Genomic DNA, 26,433 nt, shown 5'->3' with positions numbered 1-26,433 from the left:
TGTATTCTGTATGCCCCATTAAGAAAATCAAATTATTTGTAAAGGTAAGAGAGCCTCAAGCTAATCAACACTATGGATTCAGTTTGGAATAGTGAAACTCCAGAAACAGGAAATTTGCTCGTCTGCACTGAAACTTGTTTAGTATGCACCTTTGTCACATGACTATCTTCAAAATGAATATATTTTTGCAGTGGCAAATAACCAGCAGTTTCCTCTAGCTGTGATTCAACACTCATTAAAGCTGTTAAGTTTTTGCTTATTACATACTCAGTTTTAGCGTTTCATTTACTATTGTAGATACATCTGTTTAGTATAAATTTCAATAATTTAAAAGCCACATTAATAGATTACAGAACACGAACCCCATATGTTATACAAAGCTTCCATTTCTCAGATAATTTTTTTTTTTTTTTTTTTTTTTTTAATACCGAGAGCTGGATTTTTGTGGGGTATTTGTCAGCAACTGATCATCATCACAAACCAGCAAAAGAAATTAAGAACTCCAGTTCTCTCAAGAAAACAATATACCCCAAACAAGTATAATACAGTTTTCAAGACCATACAGACTATCTAAGGTCAGAGAGGTTATGTATATTTGGGGGAGAACTGGTAGAGAGGGGACACGCACATTTTAGTTTGATTTTTTTAGTCCTGAAATAAAGTGCTATTTTCCAGGACACAGTATATCCCAGCCATTCTTCCAGCTGCTTTGTGTCAGTGCTCTCTCCTTAATGTCTCTTCACTTAAGCCATGTCCACACTACCTCTTATGTTGGCAAAACTTATGTCACTCAGAGGTATGAAAAAAACCACCCTCTTGGGATGGAATCCTATGCACTGTAGACTTCTACCATCTCATAATTCTAATTCTTTCAGGTCTTACACTTAAAAAATGAGAGCATGGTGCAATGGAGACCAAACAATATGGATATCAAAGTGTCAGGGTGGCTGATTTATGTATCTCCTGCTTCAGTCCTCGCTATGGTGACCAGATATCCCAATTTTATAGGGACAGTCCTGATTTTTGGGTCTTTTTCTTATACTGGCTTCTATTACCGCCTCACTCCATCCCGATTTTTCACACTTGCTGTCTGGTCACCCTAGTCTTCTCATTCTGGTTTTTGTTTGTTTGTTTGTTTAATTACTTAATCTAAAAACAACATATTTGGGTTGACAGCTGCACAGCCCAGGATATTTTTTCTGAAGTTAGAAGAAAAAAAAGACCCCATTATTATGGGGTAACACTAATTAAGGTGAAAACAAGCTTTTTAAAGCATTTTCCTGTGTATTTCATTGCCACTGATACGCTGCAGAACCCACTCATTGACAAACTATGTTTCAAAATCTTAAGTTTTCATCTAAAAGGAGTTTTGTTCCTAGCCTTCATGATAGCAAAGGTAGCCTTTCAAAAGTGAAATGAATATAAATTATGTAGTGTTGTTGCCTTCCTCAGTTTGCAGGTGGTTTGAAGCAATGTCTTTAAGGTAGATAAGACCTGCCCCCCTGTTTGGCATTATGGCATATTATATTATAGTCATAGAAGTGTAAGGCTGGAAGGGACCTCAAGGAGCCATCACGTCCAGCCTCCTGTGTTGTGCCAGGGCCAAGTAAATCTAGACCATCCCTGCTTCTCTCACCTGTTCTTAAAAACCTCCAATGATTAAACCACCTCACTCAATTTCAGAATCAAAGGTCAACATTTTTTTAACTGTCACTGCTGATCATTTCAGTAGAAAGATCTAGCTAATATGTTTATCGCGGCAACTCAAACGACAGTGAATGCCAAAAGCCCCATTCGTCTCTATCCAGCTGCCAAAACATCTAGTTTCCCAATGATCCCTGATGAGACTACATGGAAACTCACAAATTTTCTTGTGTAGAGGATGTGTCATCCCACAGACAAATGAAGTGTTAATCATCAAATGGTTATCAGAGAAGTTGAAGGTTTTGAGGGTTATATTCTAATACTAAAATACAAAGATGTGTACAAAATACATCTAAGTACTGTTGAGACTAAGAATGTTAGAGAATTGTGAAAGCTGCCTCTTGCTTTCACGTGCATTCAAATGTTAATTAGTACTACTTTTAACAAAATTGACATTTGACTGGCAGAACAGAAACTTTATTTCTTCAGTATTTATAACGGGGCAGATTTTCAAGCATTTTCAGCACCTAGCAGTGCCCACTGAAAAAAAACAGGAATTGAACACTTCTGAAAAATCTGGCCACTTTGTTTGGGTGCCTAACCCTTCTCCTGAAATTCTGGTTCAAACTGCGGATGTGGAGTGCTTTTGAAAATCCAGTGGTTTTTTTATACAACACAACAGGTGGATATTTTAAAATATTGTAATTATTATTTGATTATGAAGCAGCTTCAAATGTTCTATGTCAATGGCACACAAAGAATAAAGGAGAATTATCTTCTATGTAGCAAAAATGTTTAGTCTATTCAAAATTTATTTTCCACCTCAACCCACCCCCCACCAAAAGCCTGACCATTCTCAAATGGTTTGGGGCTGGTTTGTGTTTAAGTTTAGTTCTCACCTCCATCAACTGTAACACTTTCTCAATATAAACTCTTGTTCTCTTCACTATTATTTCACAGACTTACAGATTTTTGAAGCCAAAAGGGACAATCATAATTTAGTCTGACCCCACCCCTCATCTAAACACAGACAGTAGAATTTTGCCCAATTATTCCTCTACTAAGCCCAATAACTTGTGGATGAACTAGTGCATAAATCCTAGAATGTCTTATTCAGTTTTTATTTAAATATTTCAAGGGATGGAGAATTTATCACAACCCTTAAACTGTTGGTTAATAATCCTTATTTAAAATTTATATCTTCTTTCCCGTTGGAATTTGTCCGACTTCCAACTTCATGCCACTGGACCTTGTTATGTCTGTCTATTAGAGCTCTCTCACATCAGAAATCTGCCCTCTTTTGATGTACTTGGCATGATCAAGTTGTCTCAAATATCTCTTCAATACCATAAACAGACGAAGCTTCTTAAGTCTCCCCTTGTAAGGTCTTCCAGACCATGAATCATTCTGGTCAATTTTGACTTCCATCCTTCATAACGCTTCTTTATTTGTACACTTGATTTCTCCTCCAAACCTCTCTCTTATGTTCCCCTCTGCCTAGATTAATTCCTTTCCTTCATGCTAATTTCAGATGCCGAAGCATCCTTTCTTTAAAAATCTAAAACCTTGATACCATATAATCTAGGTTTTCCTTTCCTCATTATCACCTGGCTCCTTTCATTCAGAATTCAAATATTTTTTATTTCACTTATGTCTAGAGTAACCTGCAGACTGATCAGTATTTTGGCTACAAGTAACTTTTTATCATTAAAATTCTATTTTATTAAGTATTTGCATTTCAAACCAAAATGTTTGGTGTAGACTTTTTTTTCTGCTGTCCATTCCTCCCTTCCAGTAAAATTCTCAACCTTTTCTTTCTTCCCTTTCTTCCCCCCAAATTGAAACTCCACATTTTATCAGTCCCTTGTCAAATTCTAGGTTTTAACATACATATATAGATATACCGGGGATTCATTCTGATCTCCATTACAACTCTACTTTAACGGATGTGCCCTGCAGGCTCAGATTTAATCTACAACTTTTACCCATTCTCAAATCTGGCATTATGCAAATTAAGGAATTTTACCCAAAAAATGTCCACTGATGCTACAACCAGATGCAGCCGCAGTTAAGTCTCCTGAGCAGGTTAAACCCTGTTTACTGAACACAATATTATAGGTGCATTTAGAAGATAATTATTTTACACAATGGCGCTATGAACATAATCACACCTAATATATTGCCCACCATCGCCTCTAGGTCTCTTTCACCATTAGTGTTTTCAAAGAGTGTCTCATTAAATTGCTCAGTTTGGGATTACTCCTCCACCACTGTATTAACTTGTATTTTTCCAACTCACAACTTGGTATTTTCTATTAATAATTCTAATATTCAAGGTATTTATTATTTCTCAATTTTATGCAATTTAAGATCTGTAAATTTCACTACTGCTCTGTGGATTATACCCTCCTCTAGGTCAGGACAGTTTACCTGGACTGCCTTCTTGATTTATCGTGTTTCAAAGGAGCCTAAGGGAATTAGACACCCAACCTATATCAGCTTCTAAGGTGATGCAAGAAAAGAATGCACTTTCTTCTGGCAGACTTATTTGTTTTTGTTTTGTTTATGGTTTTTTGATGGGGCGCACACAGCAACAGCCAATTCTAGTTCCTATTACAAGAGATGAGAATTGTCCCAACAGGAGGCACTTTTATAAGAGGGGGGGTTTCCTCCATCCCCTGCAGGTCCCAGCCCTCCAAACACACAGTCTTCATGAAACAAGCAATTCTGAAAGCAGTTTTCCTCCAAGCCAAGAAGTGCTGCAATCATTAAGGTATGAGGGACATCATTAGGAAAGGAACAGGTGAAAGTAGTCCGTGTCCCACTGTCTGGGGCCATCATCTCCAAAATATTAAATAAGTTATGCTATTTCAATTGAAGTAACTGAATGAAAACTTTTCCATTTAGGGAAATGTCATCATATTAGTAGTAAAATTACAGTAGGTTAGAATTCCTTTAAATACACTGTCCCCAATAAAAGTAAAACACTAAGGTAAATAATATGTTATTACACAATGAAGGGCACACCAGTTCTTTAGCTTTACAGTTAAACATTGCCCAAAGCTAACATTTAATAAAAACCACATCCCTTTAATTATACATTTTAAACATTCTAACTAACTTTTCTATAAAACGGTCTTTGGGACATAACAATTAAAAGCTTTTCTTTACGTTAAATAAAAGCCTCTTGCATTTCTGAACACATTGCCATTCTTTCCTATTTTAAAACAAAATTAATACAATTCCTGTATCCTCTAATCTGTAATTTTAAAGAGAATTAAGGCCATTTTCCTTTTGAAGCCAAGTACTGCCACCAAGTGGTGATCAGAATCTTTAACCAACAATTTGACGGAGTACACAAAAAACAGAGAACCGAAAACACTTATTTTTTCAAAATGAGCACAAAAAAATTATTAAAACTATGCAAGTAACTCAGGACAAAATGGATTTGAACATTTGCTTCATGTTCCAAAACTGAACTTTCCTTTCAGTCTGAATAATAAAGCTTTTTTATAATACTAAAGTAATCTTTTACATATAGTATTTTTTACTGTAGCCTTTAACCATTACTCCCATAGCTATGAACAAAAATAATTTAAAATCTTATATTTATACTGAAAGTTACTATTGTATGATAGAGCAGTTATATCCTGCAGAGTTACAGTAAATTTAATTTTAGTAGTTTGTTAAATTTTGATATCTATAAGAATTTAGATGTTAAGCTCCAGGAGACAGACAGTGTCTTCCTCTGATCTACCCACAGCAACAAGTATATTGTCAAAGTTTAAATGTCTATATCTTTCACTGGAATTAATGAAAGTCGAACAACTTTGAGAGGGGGAAATTGCCTTTTTTTATTATTATTTCTTACATTCCCTTACACACTTTCAAGAACATACTTTTCAAAGGACAATCCAGGCTTATATGTAAGGCTAGCACTCACCCAACCATTACTGAAACTTTTTAAAAATAGTCTTGAATTTCTGTATTATCCTCTTCTGCAACCTATACATCAAAGTAGTGTTTTATAGCTCTTTTCAGCAGATATTATTTCATGACTTCTCTTCAAGCTGTCTGATCATGCTGCTGCAACAACAGGCAGTCATATATAAGGCTTATTTTCACGGTAGTTACAGATTTTTATGGGTAGTGTGAAATTGAGTTCTCACAGCAGAAAACATTAATATTCAAAATTCCTTACAGCTTTTTGTTTACTGCAAAGTTGATTGAATAGAATCAAAATTATTTAATATTTATATTGTTATAGCGCCTATAGGTCACAACCAGGTTGGTCAGGAAATGCAAGAAATCAGCTCAATTTGATTCTTGACAAGAACATTTCCCAGATTTGTCAAACTTTGCAGTCAGCTTGTGCATTAGTCCAAAAGTACAAGTTCTAAAAGATTTTCATATAATGCACAGAAAGATGATAAAATCAGGAGCACAAAGACAGAGAATTTGCATGTCAACAGCATGCTGCCACAGAATGAACTTAAAGTACAGCTTCCCTACAGCCAACTTAAGAAATTTTTAATTCAATTTTACTGAAGTTTGTCATGGTTTTATAACAAGTTACACATCTTCTGATTTTTGGAATTTTTCAAAGTGAAGTTCCATCAAGCTAAAAAGTGAAAATTCTTTCTTCAATGTATACTGAAACATACCTAGCTACTTGTGATACTTTCTTTGGTTGATAGTGACCATTGCGATCATGAAAATTCATGACCAAATTTTGCCATTTTGCTCTTCGAAAGCAGATTTTTTCAAACTGAAAAAAATACAACCCTAGTCATATGTTCTGTTAAATATTTTATAGGTAACTGGATATTGTATTGGTATGACTGATAAACTTAAAAATACAATGAAGTAAAATTGATGATGTGAGGAAGCCATCCACCCTGCCTCATCAAGATCCATCTTCCCTAAATTAGGAATTCCTCAATGGGAGATGGAAATGACCAGCACTTTTATTTTCTTCTCTGGCCCCTAGCACACTACCAGCATGCTATCCTTTCCAATCTCATGATGTGCCTTTCAATAGGGAACCTTTTAAGGGCAAACCCTCCTTCCTCTATCCCACTCTACAGTACTGGACAATGACTGACATTTAGGGAAGTACTTTGCATCTGTCCTGGGGCCTGCTTCTTATGCTCCTAGCTCAACAGCTGTGCTCTTCAATGATCACGTGTATTTTTAATTTATAAACAAATGCCAATTCTAGGCAAGGCCAACAAAGTAAAGATTGGGAGCTAAGAATCTGGCAGTTTGGTGGGGGAGGGGAGGGTTCCCTTTCAGTATTATCCAACATACTGAATGATTAGGAAAGGAACCAAATATATTTTAGAAAAAAAATTGAGAACTATCAGATGTCCAATGTGCTAATTACAGTAAAAGAGGAATAGGATATAAGACAAAGGAGACAGTGATACATAAGAGCATCCAATGTGTCTCTTCATTGCCCAAGAGGGATTTGGACTATATTTAGTCTAAGGTAAAATAATTACATAAATCAGTTTGCTTGTAAAAATATTTCCAACTTACTAGACCAGATACTTCAGTTCTCATACACACACAATCTAGCTGGAATCTTCCAGAGGAAATAAAAACACATGTATTACTTTAAAGTGTTTTTTTATTGCTCAAGTAAATGAAAAGTTGGAAATTTGGAATTCTACAACTTCAAATTACAACGATCAAAACGTTAGGATACATGAACACACAGAACACTAATTGTTCACCAAGTCCATTCTCTGTTTTATAGTAAATATATCCTGCTATTTAACAAGTATACCAAGCTAAGTATTTTGATGTCATTACTGTACATTGTATTAGGTAAGCCAAATCTGAGACACAGACCTAGGAAAGAACAGTTAATAATCTTCAGTAGCAGTGGTTCTTCAAGAGGTGCTGTCCACATTAATTTCACCTCTGGTGCGCATGCACCATGCGCTAAAGAGCCAATTCTTTTTGGCTAGCAGTATCTGCTGGAGTCACACCTGTATTATGGATGTCCTCGCACTCTCCCCTCATCTCCCTCCAGGGCATAAAGAACAGAGCTGGCCCAGCTATTTCTCATTTCCTTTAAGGATACAGAATTCTGTAGCTAGAGACATGAAAAAAGCAGGGAAGAAGGGCAGGTGGTAGAAAACTCTGCAGAAACAGGGACTCAACAACAGGCTGTGAGCCACAGCCTGGTCCTGGCCATTTACAACCAACAGGGACTGCAATTGGGGAGCTCTGTCTATAGCAAGGGATCCTTCCCAGACAGCAGAGACCCATGCCAGTCCAGGAACGTATTTACAGGTCTTGTGTGTTTGGTTTGGGGATTTTTGCAGTCTTGTTCATCTGCCATTCAACCATGGCCCACACCACACCCCTCTTCTGCATGCTAGCCCCCATCCTCATACTCTTGCCTCTTCCCTTTCCCTCCCACCAGCTCCCTCTTCCTTTCCTGGTAACCTCCACCCCTCTACAATTCTTCCTACCACCTATACCTACTCTTTTCCTCTCCATCAAAATCTGCCCCCTCCTCCCGCCAGCACAAACCTAGGTCCAACATCCAATTTGTCCTCCTTATCTTTGATGACATTTGCCACAATCCTGACCTTCCCTCCACCCTCACCATCACCTCCACCCTTCTTGTACTACCATTCCTAACCTCACACCCATACCCCCCAACCACAGCCTTTTCTTGCTGTCATTTCTTAAAAGATCAGTCATTCAGGATCTCTTCCCTCTTTTGAATAAACCTGTATCCGACCCCTCTCCTCTCCCCCTCAGATTGCTGTCAGCTGCCATCCATTCAACTCCTCCGCATCAGCCTTCCCCTCTGATTTCAACTCCTGGCTCTTTCAATTCCTGGCTCTCTCACTTCCTCTCTTCTCAGTCTCCCACACTCATCTGCAGCAACTTCAGCTTTTGTGTTGATAACACATCTGACCCCTGAGCTGCTCATTTCCTTACCCTCACCTCTTCATTTGACCTACAGCCCTGATTCAGTTCTCCCATTCACCAAAAGGGCCATTCACTTGACATATCTCCAGACAGTGGCCTCTGCTGTTGAATTCTCCCTCCCTGACCATCACCTTCTCTCTTTCAGCACATCCAACAGCCCCCATGTCCTATCACTCTGCTTTTCCGTGATTTCTCTCCTCTCGCCACACCCTTCTGAATAACTCTATACACAAACACAAATTCAACTCTATGATGAGGTCTCACAGATCTACCTCTCCAGACCTGTCTCCTTCTGTCCAACCTAAAATCTTTGCCCATCTGTTTAGCTTCTCTTCTTTTATTGATATATTGTGCTCTCTGCACTGACAATATCGATGCACCAATCTATCAAAAAAGAAAAGAAAAATCTCCCCCCACATTTAAGCTATTAATACACTGTACCTGTATCTACCCTGTAAATCAGGAAGAAAGTGGTTAAGATAATCATTATCAGGCATGAAAATTAGAGGTAACAAGGGGCCCAAAAGATTTAAATACACACTATATGTGGCCCAACAAAAATCGTCTCCCCATTCATGGTTCTTCTATTATAAACTCAATCTGGAAAGTAAAGATGAAAATCTTTGTGGGCATAGTTTTGCAGAGTTCCGATTGTTCCACTTTTCGAATTCCGGCTTGAAATTGTCATCAGTCCCAGTGTTAAACATATTCACGCCACTATGATACACTCCTACCTCTATATAACGCTGTCCTCGGGAGCCAAAAAATCTTACCGCGTTATAGGTGAAACTGCCTTATAGCGAACTTACTTTGATCTGCTGGAGTGCACAGCCCTGCCCTCCGAGCGCAGCTTTACCGCGTTGTATCCAAATTCATGTTATATCGGGTCACGTTATATCAAGGCAGAGGTGTATTGGAAACATTCTTCTCTGCTAAATATTAACATGATACAATAACCCGTCTGTTTATACTGTTTCCTCCAAACAACAGAAGATCACACTATTCAGCCCAGAGTTGCTTACTTCAATACATAAACCTACACCAGTAGACAAATTGACATTTCAAATTTGTAGGACGTGTTCTCCTACAATCAGTGCTGTTAGGCCCATACCTGTGGCTCCTTCAGAATCTTCGGACAAAAGAGGTGAAGAGACAAAGCAGCTCAAGCCTATTTTAAAATGTACATTTCAACTTATTTTTAAAGCAATCTGAACTCATTTTAGGTCTATATATTAATCACAGATCAGAGAAACAAAGCAAGTTCAATATGTGTAAACCCATCCCATCCAAAATAGCAAGCTACCCATTATTTGGTTCAAAGATTACATTAGTTGAATAGCGAACAGAAAATGGGATGTAGAGCCTAAATAGTCAGATAAGTGAAGAAGCTTCTGTACATACAATGCCATCATGACCAGGTTTCAAGCACAGAAAGTTCCTTGAGAAATGGGTCCTTAACTAAAGCTGCCATGCTTTAATAGGCCAAGCAGTAATGCAAAAAGTAGGCCAAGTAGTATGCAGAGAGATTAAAATTACAGAGGCTCAAATTTAATTTCATTACCACAGAGAACATTTTCTATAATCTTGACTTTATAAATCTATGTTTGTAACAAATTGATCTCTAAAGACTGTAGGTATATTTAGGTCTAAAATGGAGTAATGTCTCTAATAACGAGGGACAGTTGAGTGCATGGGTAATTTTTGGTAATGGAACCTAGCTATTATTGACCAGTGACCCATGTTTCTTAAGTCACCAATATATGCAGATATCTTTCAAACAGCATAGATATCTACAAACGTTATTCTTGATACAACCCAAACTTTTTTGTACTCTGTCTTCTGTGGTGTTATCTACACCTGTCCCCCCAATTCCTCTCAAGCCACATCAATTTGTTCAAAATCATGCAGCACACTTGACTTGTTTGGCCCAGGAGTTATCTTTAGTTTAAAAAAAATAAATAAATAAAAAAAATCGACCTGATTGCATGCTTTATTTTACCATGGGATTTCCCACTTGCTGCACAGTCAGAAAGGATTTGCTCTGACACAGCATTCCATTCCAGCATGTTTCAGAATACATAAATGGCCCTGGTCATGCCCTAGAAAAGAAGCTTCTCTAACATGAGTCTTGGCCAAACTCCTAATACTCAACCCCACTGCCTTAGACACTCACCTGTTTGGTCCCTTAATTCCCACCGAGCAACCTCGCAAGAAGGTGAGGACACCTTTGATTGCAAACTCCTATACACCTAAAAATGTAAAAAGGAATGCCAACTGATAATCGAAAGAGGTTTTAAAAAGATTGACTATGTGAATCATTTGTTCTTCAAAGTTAAATTTGCTTAGCAAACTTTAATGGGGAATAGAGGGAGAGGTTTTCTGACCACAGAAATCCTCCACAAACAGAATGTCAAGCAATAAAGAGAGGCCCAGAATCCAGCTTTAGTTAGAATTTCCTTGATCTGAAAATATTTATTGTGAATTGTTCCTTTTTGGCAATGCTGCAGTGAAAAAAAAAAAGCTCCTTGAGAACATATATTTTGCAGTTATCTGAGAATGCCCATGTAATACTCTGAAGAATATCAATGCTTTATAGTAAAGTCCTTACTAGCTTGTCAGTCAGTCTCATGCCACCTGATACAGTCCCTGAGGACAGGAAAACCAAAGAATATAGGTAAACCTGATGTCCTCTGGTATTTCATTTTGTAAAACGTTAAATGTTCTGGTGGCCACTCAAATTTTTGATCTACCAGTTAAGAGAGCTATGAACTGAATTAAATCTGAAATACAAACCTAAACAATACTTCTGTAGCACAGCAAACTACACTGGCAGCATTTCAAATCATGTGAACAATTTGCAGATAGAAATCCACATGAATGAAGTCTTCATTGTTTTTGGTTCTCCACAGCTAACACAAGTGCAGGTTACTTTCTCGGCTATGGATCATTTGACAGATTTGTCATCATAATGTTAAATACACAGTCAACACAGAACAGCACAAGAATTTCATTTTTTTAGACCTCAGAAGAGGAAAAATAAGCTATTACAAACAAGTAAACATTCACTTTAACTTATTAATTTATTCCAATTTCTGTAAACCGGTGTTTCTGGCTATTTATAAGTAGGTATTAAGAGATAAAAGATTTGCTACATACCACTTTTATAAGCTGGTTTTCTACTTACCGTTGTCTGTTTTATTTGTATCAAGCTGTGAGGTCTGATTTAAAACAAACCTGCAAAATAATAAAAAAGTTAAAATCTTAGAGTCATCATACTGCTTAGGATCCTGTAAGCATTTGATGACAGATCAGCAGAGCACCAAGTGTGGAGTTTATACACATGGAAGTATTTTATCTTGCCCCAAGTTGTAAGGATCAAAATCCAAAGGCACTTTCCCTCTCACATGCACAGATATCAAGATGACTGGATAACTACTATAATTAAAAAGGTGAGGAGAGACCCTGAATATCTACAGACCTGACACTTGATACAGTAACAAAAATGTACACAAGATATTTCTTTGGTAAACTGTGTGTGCAGAGCAGGAAAATCACATTAAAAAGTCAGGGAAACCCCCTTGCCAACATCTTCAATGTCTGCTAAGCTATTTCCCTGGACTGCACCAAGCAGCAAACTGAAAGAATAAGTTCAATACCTGGATGTAAATGGAAAATGGGATGAAATGCAACATGGGTTTACCAAAGGCAGATCACGCCAAACTAACTTGATATCTTTCTTTGAAAAGATCTGACTTTTTAGATAGAAATGCAGTAGATCTAATCTATCTGGACTTCAGTAAAGCTTTTGATACAGTCCCACATGGGATATAATTACACCTCTACCCCGCTATAACGCGACCCGATATAATACGCGCTTTAAAGGGTCCAGGGCTCCAGCTGCTGCAGGGAGCCCAAGGCCCTTTAAATCATTGCCAGAGCCCTGCTGCTGCTACCTGGGGCTGCGGCAGCACAGCTCACCAGCAATTTAAAGGACCCGGGCTCCCCGCAGTGGCCAGAGCCCTGCCGCTGCTACCCTGGGACTGCGGCAATGGGGTACACCGGCAATTTAAAGGGCCTGGGACTCCGGCTGCTGCAGGGAGCCCCGGGCTCTTTAAATCACTGCTGGAGCCCTGCTGCTGCTACCACGAGGCTGCAGCAGCGGGGCTCCACCGGCGATTTAAAGGGCCTGGGGCTCCTCACAGCTGGAGCCCTGGGCTCTTTAAATCACCGCTGCAGCCCTGCCACCGCTACCCCGATATAACAGTGTTTCACTTATAACGCAGTAGGGATTTTTGGCTCCCCATGACCGTGTTGTATCGGGGTAGAGGTGTAGTTAAACTGGAGTAGATAAGGATTAGTACAAGAATTGTAAAAGACAAGTTGTGCCTAAAGGAGAACTATTGGGCTGGAGGGTGGTTACTAGTGGAGTTCCTCAAGAGCCAGTTTTGGGACTGATCTTATTTAACAGTTTTATTAATGAGGTTATTACAAATAGTGGAAGACTGTTAATGAAATTTGCTGATGACACAAAGTTGGGAGGCACTGTCAATACAGGAGGATCAGAATATTGCAAGAACAATTTGGATGACCTAGAATATCGGTGGGATTGTATAACTGAGTTGCCTATGATGGTGGGGGACCAGACTCAGTGGTCAAGGGAGTTCCAGTCCTGAGTCTTATACCCCTAAATCTAATGTTTAGAGCTTTAGCCAGTTACTTGCAAGGTCAGGAAAGAATCTGTCCCCTCTCCCCCATGCAAATGCATTCTAGGGGGGTTGTTCCCCCCCCCCTTTAAAACATCAAAGATGGTCACATCTGGAGATGGGACACCAGACAGGATAAGCTTGTGCTCTAAGACAGAAAAGAGAATTCTCTTTCAGATGCTCAGTCAAACTGATTGCCATATTTGGGATCAGAAAGAAATTTTTCATAAGGTCATATTGGCAGGGATCTTGGAGGATTTTTCACCTTCCTCTGCAGCATGGTGACCTGGATACTTGCTACAATCACCTCGGTATATCTCAACAAATCAATTCTGTCATTTCAGGGGCTTTTCAGTCCCTCCTGTTCTCTGCTGTGGCACACAATATTTTAGTCTATAATACTTTATTCTAATCCAGGTTATTGTGCTCAATACTGGGTGGGGGTTAGTAATATACAGGAGGTAAGACTAGTTGATCTGGTGGTCCCTTCTGGGACTATGACTCAGACTCTATTAGAGAAGACAAGGAAGCAAGTGGGGAAAGTGAGAATGATTTTTCTAAACCACTTCAGAAGAATCATCAACCTTTTTGAGACCAAGTGCTGAAGGACATCAGAGCTGGGCCAAACTAAGGCCTTGTCTTCACTAGGAAAAGTGTGTTTTTAAGGTGTTGGCTAACACCCCTTAGTTTTATTCTTGACCAGTTAACCTGTTAAAATCCTAGTATAGACCAAGCAAACTGTAGTCTTAACATGTGTTAGTTAACATGCTTTAGCTAACACATTAAAAATACACCTTCCCCCAAGTGTAGACATGGCTTCAAAGGGCTTTGGCTTCGCTGTTTTAGTTAAGGTGCTATAGATAAGTCACCTCTCTTCTCTGTTCATCCCCTCCAACCAGACTCCAGTCCCAAACTACCAAGTATAATTTTATGAACCCCTGTGATTTGAAACTGGGTCACATCTCCTTAAATCCCATTTTGGACTACATAGATGAAACAATTCTAACAAAAGAGCTGTAGACAGAGTTACCATACATCTGGGTTTTCCTGGACATTTCCTCTTTTTTGATCCTCCACCCTCTATCTGATCAGATTTTTCAAGTAAGAGGAAATGTCCAGGATTTTTGCAGAGCAGACATTGCAGCTTAGAAAGAGCTGGCTTCACATCTGGATTGGTCCCTGCATTGCAGCCACCCGCTCCCATTCCCCCCCACCCAAGCCCTGGCCCCTAGCCCTGAAAGTGGAAGAGGCAAGGAGGCACTGATGGACAACTAGAGCTGTGTCCGAGGCCTGCACCACTGCCCCCCACGTCGAGAGTGAGGCTGCAAGTACCCCTCCCAGTACACATCTCCTCCTGCATCCCCAATGACTCCCCAGTACTCCCAAATACTCCCTTCTGGTACCCATACCCTCCCACCCCCCAAATACTCATTCCTGTACCCTCCAAATCCCCTTCCAATACAGACACCTCCAGCACTCCCCAAATACCTCCTCCAGTACACACACCCCTCCAGCACCCCCCAAATGCATCTCCCAGTACACACATCCTTCCCATACCGCCCAAATACCACTTCCCAGTAGACACCCCTCCAACTGTACCTTTTCCTCCAGCTGCCCCTTCCCCCCCCCTCTCTCTGGCAGTGTCCTCTTTTTGGGAACCTGAAAGATGGTAATCCTAGATGTAGAGTAAATCAAGACAGTACTGAACTCAAAACATTCCAATGTCAATCCTATGGCTTGACATTGTTACGGCCTGTCTTCACTAAGAAGACAATTGAGTTTAAAGGTGACGAGCAATATTTTTAAAAATTGAAATTATAACTTTTGCTTCTTTTATGCTATATGGAGGAAGTCCAGAAGGCTCTCTCCCTTTTCCCCAGCTTTATATTCTACCTTTGAAATGCTGATGTCTTGTCAGATAATATACTCTGGTTTCGCTAGTGGGCCTTTGAGAAGACTCAAGGACATATGTGTGAGCTCTAACATCTTGACTGGAGAGCAAAGGTGTGAAATATTTAGGGATGACTTACCCAAAATTATAAAGTAAGTCACTGAAATTAAATAAAAACACAAAGCCAGAGTTTTAAGGATGTGTCTTTACTTTGACACTTTGGCTTTTCCTTGGGTGTTGCCCCTAATCTCACTCCCAGCCGCACAACTCTCTCACCTGAGTTTAGTTATGCTTTAAACCTAGGCTAGCTGGCCTGACTGGTGAAGATATAAGCTACAGCGCAGCTGCTGCTGCTTTCACTCAGGCTCGTAGCCCAGGCACTTTGCAGTGAGAACACAGGCTAAATCTCTCAATTGCTGAGAGTCCTCTAATGTCTTCCCCCGGTTCCCCCTGTATGCCCAGAAGGACAGAAAAATTCTCCCACAATTCACTGGAAAAAGAATAAAAAAGACAGGTTCAATTTACTATAGCACAAAAAAACATGGGCTGTGCCCCCAGAAGTCCTAGCAACACACACTGTTGAGGACACATTCACTTGGGTACAGCTTTGTAGTGTGGCTGCTCACACCAGGCTATGCTTACCTGGGTCCTCATACACAGGTGCTGAACGCCTCAGCTAACTCTGCAGTGAAGACATCCCTTTAGGATATGTCCACACAGCAACTAGACACCCGCGGCTGGCCCGTGCCCGCTGACTTGGGATCATGGGGCTTGGGCCGCAGGATTGTTTCATTGCTGTGTAGACTTCTGTACTCCAACACCCTCCTTACTTTTCAGTTTTAGAGCTCGGGCTCCAGACCAAACGCAGACATCTACGCAGACATCTACACAGTAGTGAAGGAGCCCCAGAGCCCAAGCCCCACGAGCCTGAGTTGGCTGCCATGGGTTTTCTTTGCAGTGTAGACACACTCTTAGACAACATAAGTAAAAGTCCCTTTCCACTCAGATCCTTCATGCGCCTGGTTCTTGTGATGTCCCCACTTTGAATTCTCCAATTAGCTCATCGTAATTCCCTCAAGGATGGACAGAATTTTATTCCTAATGATAAAAAAGAAGGAGTGGGGGAGGTGGTTTTTTGTTGTTATTAAATTTAAAAACTTTTCAGGCCTTGATATAAAGCAGCAAAAAAGGGAACCAGCCTCCTCGCCTTGCAGGTTAATTGTAACAACTCTTATGCTCAACTGTGGCCCAAACACATTATTAGCAAGTATGATCCAGCCTGTGTGGATAGTGAAATTAAGTTATAATCAGATTTTTAAAATGCTTTAGCCCAAGTCTCTTGCTTTCATAACAAATGTATCTTACACATGCAGAAGCCCAACAACTTGCATTAAAATAAGACGACACTAAAGTAAAACTTTGCACTTTGGCTATGTCCTCAAAGAACCACAATAGCTCCAACCATGTTTCCCTGACCAGTGCAAACAGGAATTTTTATTGCTAAGAACCATACAATAGAATACTGCCCCCTTGTAGTCAACAGCATGGATTTACCATTCTCACAATCTTCAAATCTTTTGACCACACTTCTTAGGGAAACATTAGCAATAACTGTACTTAAAATGTATCTGTAAGTAGCAGGTTTCTGATCTAAATGTGGACAGAACATAGTTCTCTGAAGAAGTAGAATATAGTTTAGTTCTCAAATTAGCCTATATAAAATAGCAAAATAAGGCATGTAAAATTAAACTGTATGTATTTCTCTTGGGGATTTCCATTTTCCTTATAAGATAGAACAGCTTCTGCAGTCCCCAAATCAGTAGCATATTAGAAGCCTTTCAGGAACAAAATGAAGTACTATGTCTGTAATATACTGGTATAATACTACAGTTGGAATATTAAACTAGGAAACAAGGAAGAGGTCTGCAGAGAAATAACGGTAATAAAAAAATCCAGAAAACACACCCCTACAAGCTGGAGAAAACAAAAAACAAAACAAAAAAATGCAGGATTCCCAGCAAACAAAGACAGATGTTTTAAGCCAAAAATAAAATCTGTAGTTTACCAAAAAAATAAAAGACTATTGTTCACAAATTGCAGTCCACAAAGTGGTGGCTGGTCAGACAGCAGTTACCAAAAAACCCTTTTCCAATATAAGGATCCCAAATAAGGAATTGCTGTGATTGTCACCGGGATGTTTAGAGATTTAAGGCCACTGCAATGATCTTCTAGCCTGACCTCATATATAAAAGGTCAAAGAATTTTATCCAGTAATTCCTGCATCAAGCCCACATCCTGTGGTTCAGCTTCAGTATATTTTATAGAAAGATACCTAATCCTGATGTAAAGATTTCAAATAATGGAGAATTCACAACAGGTCTTGGTAAATTGTTCCAAAAGTTAATTTCCTTAATTTTAAAAAATCTGCATCTTGTCTCTAATCTGAATTTCTCTTCTTTCACTGACTCTTATTATGTCTTTGTTTGGTATTATCAGATATCTCCCTGTCTACTTACTTACAGGCTGTGATCAAGTCACCTCTTAACCTTCTCTTTGATAAGCTGGCAGTTTGAGTGGAAAGAGAAGTGATCCCTGCAACTGTGAATGGGAGGGGTGGTAATTCACAAATCTCTCTCTACTAAAATCTGTTTCATGCTATGAATTTTTGAGAAGCCTTGGACTATACTATTGTGGCCTGTGTAAAGGCTACGATGAATCTGCGTTGATTAAATAGAAGCCTGCAATGCTCCTGTCAACACTTTATATTTTTTCTGAGGGAATCATTTATCTTCATTTCTGTTTATTCCATTAGGAAGGAGCCCTTTCCCAAATGAATTCTTGTCATTTGCTAAGGAATCTACTATTGCATCCACCAGAGATATTTGCAATTGCTGATCCTAGGTATACACTACAAACTTTTTCTGAATTATATTGATCAGAGATGTGATGAGGTGTGATTTTGACTGACACCGCTGAGCTGGTCAGTCAAAAACCCTGATCATAGACACAGCTATATCAGCAAAACTGCACTTTTGCTGGTATAACTTATTTCACTTGGAAGGAGGGAGTGGCCCAGAATAAGCAATAATAGGAAAAACAGTTTTAACAGTATAAACTAGACCCACACTATATGTTAGGTATGACATTTACACTTAGTAGGATGCTCCCACTCCAAAAATATAATTTGAGAAATGCAAGTTAAAAAACTTTTTATCAGAAGGAAAAGATTCACCATGTTCAAATTCTGGCTTCCACTTGTTGCAGGCCTGAAGTATTAGAGTCTTACCATCATCTTAAAGAAATCTGAAGACCTTAAGAACTAAGGTCATAAGGATTGGGGGAAAGAACAGAGCATGTACTCACCAGGAAAGTACTAGCTAAATCCCAGCTTCCCCACCTAGGGAAGTATGAAGTATATAACCACCTCATGAGGCACTCCTCTTCACACTTACGTAATTACCTTTGACAGGGATTGAAAAAAATAGCATTTATCTTAAACCAGTCATTTCTGAGTCAGTTACTACAGCTGACTCAGCTGTTGGACTGAGTATGTGTACTCATCAGATTGCAATTACCAACATAGGCAATCAGCAAGGCTAACTAGCTCTATATGGAGGTACACAGCTATATGGTTCCAGTTATGAGTCTGAAATTACTTTATCCACATTCAATTCCTAAAACTAAAACTAGTACTCAGGGTGGAGCAATTTAGATCATCAGTTTACATCATGATTTGAACACGATTTTTTAAAAACTGATTTAAATCAGGTTGAGGCTTTGTAAAACTAACATGATAACCTGTGCTACTGAAATGTAAAATTTATAAAGAGCTAAATTAAAAATGCTTTTTTTAGGGCTGTCAAGCAATTAAAAAAATTATCGCGATTAATCACACTGTTAAACAACAACAGACTATCATTTATTTAAATATTTTTGGATGTTTTCTACATTTTCAAATATATTGATTTCAATTACAACACAGAATACGTGTACAGTGCTCACCTTACTTGTAATCAAAAATAAAAATATTTGCACTGCAAATAACAAAAGAAATAGTATTTTTCAATTCACCTCATACAAGTACTGTAATGTAATCTCTTTATCATGAAAACCGAACTTACAAATATAGAATTATGTACAAAAAAAACTGCATTCAAAAATAAAACAAAGTCCACTCAGTTCTACTTCTTGTTCAGCCAATCGCTAAGACAAACAAGTTTGTTTACATTTGTAGGAGATAATTCTTCTTATTTACAATGTCACCTCTAAGTGAGAACAGGCGTTCTCATGGCACTGTTGTAGCTGGCATCACAAGATATTTACGTGCCAGATAAGCTAAAATTTCATATGTCCCTTCATTCTTCAACCACCATTCCAGGGGACATGTGCCCATGCCGATGATGGGTTCTACTCGATAACAATCCAAAGCAGTGTAGAGCAATGCATGTTCATTTTCATTATCTGAATCAGATAACACCAGCAGAAGGTTGATTTATTTATTTTTTTTAGTAGTTCGGGTTCTGTAGTTTCCACACCAGTGTGTTGCTCTTTTAAGACTTCTGAAAGCATGCTCTACACTTCATCCCTCTCAGATTTTGGAAGGCACTTCAGATTCTTAAACCCTGGGTCGAGTGCCGTAGCTACCTTTAGAAATTCTCACATTGGTACCTTCTTTGCGTTTTGTCAGATCTGCAGTGAAAGTGTTCTTAAAACAAACAACATGTGCTGAGTCATCATCTGAGATTGCTATAACATGAAATATATGGCAGAATGCGAGCAAAACAGAACAGGAGACAAACAATTCTCCCTCAAGGAGTTCAGTAACAAATTTCACTAACGCTTTTTTTTTTTTTTTTTTAACAAGCATCATTGGCATGGAAGCATGACTTTTGAAATGGTAGCTGAACCATGACGGGACATACGAATGTTTAGCACATCTGGCATGTAAATACCTTGCAATACCAGCTACAAAAATGCAACGCAAATGCCTGTTCTCACTTTCAGGTGACATTGCAAATAAGAAGAGGGCAGCATTATCTCCTGTAAATGTAAACAACCTTGTTTGTCTTAGCGATTGGCTGAACAAGAAGTAGTACTGAGTGGACCTGTAGGCTCTAAAGCAGGGGTTGGCAACCTTTCAGAAGTGGTATGCCAAGTCTTCATTTATTCACTCTAATTTAAGGTTTTGTGTGCCAGTAATACATTTTAATGTTTTCAGAAGGTCTCTTTCTATAAGTCTATAATATATAACTAAATTATCGTTGTATGTAAAGTAAATAAGGTTTTTTAAATGATTAAGAAGCTTCATTTAAAATTAAATTAAAATGCAAAGCCACCTGGACTGGTGGCCAGGACCTGGGCAGTGTGAGTGTCACTGAAAATCAGCTCGCGTGCCACCTTCAGCATGCGTGCAATAGGTTGCCTACCCCTGTTCTAAAGTTTTCCATTGTTTTGATTTTGAGTGCAGTTATGTAACAAACAAACAAAAAATCTACATATTTAAGTTGCACTTTCACAACAGAGACTGCGCTACAGTACTTTCTATGAGGTGAACTGAAAAATACTATTTCTTTTGTTTTTCATTTTTACAGTACAAGTATTTCTAATAAAAAATAATACTTAGATTTCAATTACAACACAGAATACAATATATATGAAAATGTAGAGAAACATCCAAAATATTTAATAAATTTCAATTGGCATTCTATTGTTTATCAGTGTGATTAAAGCGGCAATTAATCAGAATAAATTTTTTTAATCGTGATTAATTTTTTTGAGTTAATCACATGAGTTAACTGCAGTTAATCGACAGCCCTAGCTTTTTTATTTAAATGCCAGGAGTAAGCTATCTTATTTAAATTTTACAAAACTGCTAGAGGCAAAACAAACTTTTGAAAATTAAAACACTGATCCTGCAAGCACTAAAGGGGGCATGTAACTTCATGAATTAACCCATTGACTTTAATTGGACTACCTGATCTTAAAGTTAAGCATGTGCACAAAAGTGTTTGCAGTATCAGGAGCTAAAACTTTATTTCTCCAGAGGCCTTTGGCCTCTACATTTGCTCAAGAAACCTTCCCTTATACTACAGAGAAGAAAAACAGACTTAGACCAGGTCTACACTATAATCTTATACTGGTATAATAACGTCACTCAGAGTGTCAAAAATTCACAGCCCTGAGCAACATAGTTATCCAGACCTAACCCACAGTAGAGATTACAATGGCAGCTATATCAATGGGAGAAGCCCTCCCGTCAGATAAGTGTAGATCTGCCCTTAGCTTCCTGAATCTGCTGCTAGATTTTGCCAGTCATATGAGCTTCTGAGTCTAGAAGAAAACTAATCTCAGAAAAGTTGCATTTATTCCTTTTTCCAATCACCCTATTCGAAGAACTTATTATACACATGCAGAGCTCCCCAAAACCATGGTCAGGCTTGCAATCTCTCAATTTTCCAGTCTTAGAGAAAGTTTTTATTTGCTGACAGTCCTAATCATAGATGGTGAAGCAGTTCAAAAAGATGCCTGACAAGCACAGGAAACAAACAAAACTGATAGTAACAAAAAACAAAACAAAACAAAACACACCACCACCCAACTTCACAGCCTATACAGTCCAGACAAATAGATTACAAGTCTCCACATGCCAAAAAAGAAAACAAACAAAGCAGTGAAGAATTGTGTCACTCAGTGAGAGGGGAAAAAGTAATTAAAGGAGCTAAAATGAGGAGTGAATGAAAAGATACAGAACAAGAACATGTGCTTTATCAATTAAGATGCTTACAGGCATGGATATTTATTCCAAACTTCTACAATGCTAGTAAAATGACTAAAAGAGCCCTCCCTCACGTCAGAAAGAAATAAATCCCCAGTAGACTGTAGACTCTTGGATGGACACACAGAATTTACTATTAAAAATATAAATGGTTATTTTTTCCCCTCCGCATTCCTAAACAAATAAAAATATTCAATTTTATGACATTTCTGTTAGAGATGGTAGGGGAGGAAAGAGAAAAGAAATCAAATACTATTCTTTTAAAAAACTGTTTGGTCAATATTCAGTCAAAGCAATGAACAAGTAGATGACTGAACTGTAACTGTACATATGAAAATAGCAAGGTTTTGAAAATATTTTATGGCCTCAAACCCTTACCAGATTACATATGCGTATTTGTTATTTGAAAGTTTACTTACTCTGCAAAAGGAAAATTGCCATGATTGGTGGTAATATTCCACAGAGTTAACCCAGTATTTGGTAAATAAAAATGTGTTTGCCGCCTCTCGCTATGTCAGTGTCTGGTATCTCTTACAATAAGAACTACCATGTAGTAGGATTACATCAAAGATACAAGAAGCAATGCAATTCAATTCTCTACATCTACCTTCTCTTCTGCCATCTTAAGTTACAAGTTAGAGATATCACACCGATACTCCGTTGTACATCTTTCAGCACCACCTTCCACCTTAATTATCTTGACCAAGTAAACTAGCTGTCTCAATTTCCTTCATCTATATATCTCAAAACTAACAGCTTCTCTTGAACAAGGAAAGCTAACTCAAACATAATGCAAGTTTCTCTTTCCATTTCACTCTGATCCACAAGTTGCTTCCACTATACATAAGCTTGGCATCATCCTTCGCCCTAAACTTCTTTTAGGTCTATGTGTCAGCAAAATCTCTCCAACACATTAGCAGTACATGATACTGGCATGATCTGTCACCTGCTGAAATTTTCTGTTTAAATTATAGAAAATTCCTTTTTCGATAGTATCACCAAGATTTTATTTGAAAAAACTGCATTTCATGCTTTGTTTTTTAAAAACAAAAGTGCATAAGTCAAGCTTATATATTCAAGTTTAACTTTTCCATTTCCTGACTTGCAGGTTTCACATTTCAACTTTAAAAATAAGTTGTTGTTTGTTTGTTTTTTCCAGAAAAGGGAAAATGCATTTTACTTATAATTGTTTGAGATCTTAAAACAGTTATTTCTTCATCAGGAACTATACTTTCACCAGGTGCTTAACCTATAAACTTCAATCCATTCTGTCCCAGCTATGCAATAAGATACAGTCATGTAGAATCCTTCCTGTTTCAGCTGCAGGATCTGGCTTAAAAAAAAAAAAACACTAGACATTTTGAGATTATTTTAATATCAACAATGAAGGCTTTGTTGGATTAAAACCCACTGAAGGCTCATTCTTTGAAAAGTGGGATTACATTCTAGATACCAAATACATTCTGGAAGGATATTGAATTTTTTTCAATATTACTGAAAAGACAAGACTTTCCTTTTGGGATGTTGTTTTCATCTGTCATTTTACAACGTGGAACTAGAAATAAATGTTTCTCTACAAAGAATGAATGATTGGTTTACTAAAACTATATTTAGAACAGTCAAATATTATTAAAAGATTCTAAGAATTCAAACTCTGAAAGAGCAATCCATTTACAGAAATGTAATTATAAAATAAAATTCTGACAAAAATCAAAGTTTATAAATAACTATATGTGAACATACATTCCCATTAAACATCTCTTTTCCTGAAAGGCAGGCCTTATAAAACATTTCAAATGCTATATGAAACGGTACATTAGGAGTCAAGCCATGTTGTGCTGTAGCAGCAATGATTTCTAGTGGCCATTTTCTTTTCAGTTCTAATACTGTGCCAATTCCAACGCTTCTTGCTGCAATCTCTGTTTAAACCCAAAGGTGGCAATTGCTTTAATGCATGGTCTCTTCAGCTATGTATACTCAGATCCCTTCTTCTTTATCTTCTTAAACCTAATGTACATTCTTAATTGTATTTCCTAATCACATATTACATACCTGTATTTCATATGTAAAAATTATTTGGGTCAATAAAAGTCTAACTTACTACATTTTGTGGACTAGTTTGCATCACACCAGTCAAAACTGCAAGAGAATTAGGGCAGAATGATGGTTATCTTAAATCTATGGCCTACAAATAAAAAACCAGTAAAAAAAAAAAAAAAAAAGCCTATTGAAAATTTGAACTAGACAAAGCTGAAATTTCAAGACAAAAGCATTGCTACAACATAAACAGAATTGAGTACTACTATAATGTAAACTGTATTATCTTTCCACCTGTTTAGGTCCTTATATAACTGCACTACTGTTCCCCAAACAACAGAGTACCTGAAGGACAGTAAAAGCAGGGAAAAGTAAGCTACTAAGGATGTTTAATTAAATGTTTATTGCACTTGTTTTTATTAGGAAAGATTTTTAGCCACCAATTTATATATGTGCATCATAGCACCACTATAGTAAGAAGTGATTATTAGAGAAAATACATCCACACCAATCCAAAGTACTGCCTATAGAACTGGGCATAGTAGATCGAAAACAACAGAGTCAAGCTATTGCAGTTTAGTAATCCAGTATATGTGTACACTACTACAAAGGAGACAATAAACAGAAGCTGGAGAAAAAGAAATAGGAAGGCTTAAGTAACCATTCGCTTAAGAGAACATAATGGCATCTCCAGCAAAGTAAATGTGTTTTAATTACAAAAATGCACGTAATCTTTGTCTCTCATTTTATCTTTCAAAGAAAATTTGTAAATAAGGGGCAGGAAATTAAAAACTGCAACTACGGCCATGTCTATACGTACAGCACTGCATCGGTACAGCTGTACCGATACAACTGTGCCACTGCAGCGTATCTGGTGAAGATGCTCTATGCCGACAGGCGAGGGCTCTCCTATCAGCACAAAAAAACCCACCCCTGCTAGCAATATAAGCTCTGTCAATGGGAGAAGCTCACACAAGCGCTTATGCTGATGTAATGCATGTTGCTCATGGACATGGAATATTCACACCCTTGACAACATTAATTTTTGCCAACAGAGGCTATAGTGTAGACATAGCCTAAGATTCCATATCTAACTCAAGCAGACTTGACTTCTCAATATGGTGATTTAGAAAGACGAAGTCTATTGTCGGTTTCTCACCATCTTATCTTTTAAGGATTTTTTTAAGTGTATTAGCTGTGCATGTGAAAATGTTGGTTTAAAAATTAATTTTAAAATTCGACAAATTTTACAAATTGAATAGAAAAATGTGACCTAACACACTTGAATACAAGAAAGATTAATATAATTCACACCTTCAATCAATTTGGATTAACTTTCCTGAGTGCCCCCTCTAGACAAGACTTCAATTTTCACTCATTTCCTCTACATAAACTACTCCAGCAAAAACCAGAACAAATTCAGTTTTACTACATCTACAAAGCAGTTACAAAGCTTGTCACTGTAAATAATGTTCCAGAATTCCAAAACATAATGTGTAATTTCAAGAATCAGCTATTAGATAATTCTTGACTGAGAAAAGTATTATTACAACTGTTTTGTCCAAACATAGAGAGCAAAGATCTCTAGGATTTTACCACTGTCTATAAACAGTTTTAAAGATAGCCTGCAAAAAGAATGTTTTTTAATTGGACTTGTATAAATTCTGCTTCTTTATAAATTCTATCTGGTCTTCTCTAGTTTTACATGAGGAGATGCTAAGAATATGTTGAGAGTTCCATCATCTTAACTGAAAAGGTGCAAGTGTTAAAGGTTTAAACAGACATCTTTTATCCAAAAGGTTAGTCACTGAGGTGAAACAAGTGTTGAGTTATTAAACAAGTCAAAATCCCCTCCTCTCCTCTCAGCTACTCAACTTTCACCATTGTTTCTTGAAATATTATTTCACAAGTCCCCCAGGTGTCACTGTTTCTAAACCTGACGTTAATATTGAATAAATCATGACTTTTTTTATATATCACAAAGTGATAAAAAGGGTACAAGCCCATTCCTTCCCATTTTGCAGGCCACTTTTGAAATAAAGATGTTAATTCCCAGCAAAGGTTTAAAAAAAAAAAAGTTGCAGAACAGTAAACCAAAAGGATCAGCTTATACTGTTATAGCTTATTTCCATATGGGAAGGGGAATAAGCTATCCCAATATAAGGCATCTTTGTATCAGTATAACTGCATCCACAATGGGGGCTGTTACTGGTATAAAATCAAACCCTAACCAAAATAATTACATTTGTTCAAAATCTGCACATAAAGCAGTACAACAGCATCTGAACAAGATTTGTACTAGTTTAACTATATTGGTTTAAAAAAGAATTGTTAAACCAATGCAACTTTCCCCATGTAAATAAGAACTACATGATTATATCGTCTCAAAGTCTAAAAAGAAATGTCAGATGAAGACAAGATCTCAGATT

The 26,433-nt window shown here is 37.8% G+C and overlaps 1 protein-coding gene across 18 annotated transcripts in view; it reads right to left on the bottom strand.

The window, feature by feature from the left end:
* The window catches only part of ZNF644 (zinc finger protein 644), a 74,852-nt gene that overhangs the window by 34,008 nt on the left and 14,411 nt on the right, over positions 1–26,433 (bottom strand). For 13 of the 18 annotated variants that reach the window (XM_030574118.1, XM_030574105.1, XM_030574111.1 and 10 more), the window contains one exon: positions 11,783–11,832. The gene's annotated coding sequence lies outside the window, so the exon portion shown is untranslated. Of the gene's footprint in view, positions 1–7,382; positions 7,395–10,771; positions 10,848–11,782; positions 11,833–16,022; positions 16,291–26,433 lie in introns of those variants that run through there. The other 5 variants (XM_030574114.1, XM_030574113.1, XM_030574115.1 and 2 more) reach the window with 3 other exon arrangements.

The sequence above is a fragment of the Gopherus evgoodei genome, chromosome 8 (assembly GCF_007399415.2).
Source record: "Gopherus evgoodei ecotype Sinaloan lineage chromosome 8, rGopEvg1_v1.p, whole genome shotgun sequence".
Classification (NCBI taxonomy): domain Eukaryota; kingdom Metazoa; phylum Chordata; order Testudines; family Testudinidae; genus Gopherus; species Gopherus evgoodei.
The sequence above is the reverse complement of the archived record's forward strand: the minus strand, read 5'-3'. Positions and strand labels throughout refer to the sequence as shown.